Here is a 1,033-nt window from a genome sequence, read left to right on the forward strand (position 1 = left end):
ATCAACTGAAAAGGTAACACTCTCGTCCTCTATACTTAGGGCCAATTTCTTACCAAACACGTCTATCATTGCTTTAGCCGTGTTTAAGAATGGTCTTCCTAATATGAGAGGAACTTGAGAATCTTCTTCCATGTCCAGAACAACAAAATCTACTGGAAATACTAAAGTACCAACTTTAACTAGCATGTTCTCCATTATCCCTCTAGGATATTTTATTGATCTATCGGCTAGTTGTATACTTATTCTTGTTGGTTTCAATTCTCCAAGGTCTAGTTTAGTGTATAGTGAATACGGCATTAAATTTATACTAGCACCTAAGTCTGCTAATGCTTCTATTGAACTAAGACTACCCAGAAAACATGGAATTGTGAAACTTCCTGGATCAGATAGTTTTTCTAGTATCTTATTCCACAGCACTGCTGAACAATTAGCATTCATAGTAACAGCCGAGAGTTCTTCCATTTTCTTTCTATTTGTGATCAGATCTTTCAAGAATTTAGCATATCTAGGCATTCCTGAAATCGCATCAATGAAAGGAAGATTGACATTTATTTGTTTAAACATATCCAAGAATTTGGATTGCTCGGCTTCAAGTTTCTCTTTTTTCATTTTACTCGGGTAAGGAAGTGGTGGTTGGTATGGTTTAACATAAGGTTTAGCGTTAACTATGTTATCTTCATTATCCTTTTCAACTACCGGTTCTTTTTCTTTATCTTGATCAGGTTGTGGTTCTTTTGGAGTAGGAATAGTTTCATCAGAAGTTACAGGTATTTCAGGTGGTTTAAGTATTGTACCACTTCTTGTGGTAATAGCTTTAGCTGTTTCATTCCGGGGGTTTGCATTTGTATCACTAGGTAAACTTCCCGGTTTTCTTTCACCTATTAACCTTGCTAGGTTACTTACTTCTTGTTCCAAATTTTGAATAGAAGCTTGTTGATTTCTAAATGCTTGAGCATTTTGTTCATTAGTTTGTTTCTGAGATGTGAAAAACTGCGTTTGAGTTTCAACTAGCTTTGTCATCATATCTTCTAAA

This window comes from Rutidosis leptorrhynchoides, chromosome 8 (assembly GCF_046630445.1).
Source record: "Rutidosis leptorrhynchoides isolate AG116_Rl617_1_P2 chromosome 8, CSIRO_AGI_Rlap_v1, whole genome shotgun sequence".
NCBI classification, from domain to species: domain Eukaryota; kingdom Viridiplantae; phylum Streptophyta; class Magnoliopsida; order Asterales; family Asteraceae; genus Rutidosis; species Rutidosis leptorrhynchoides.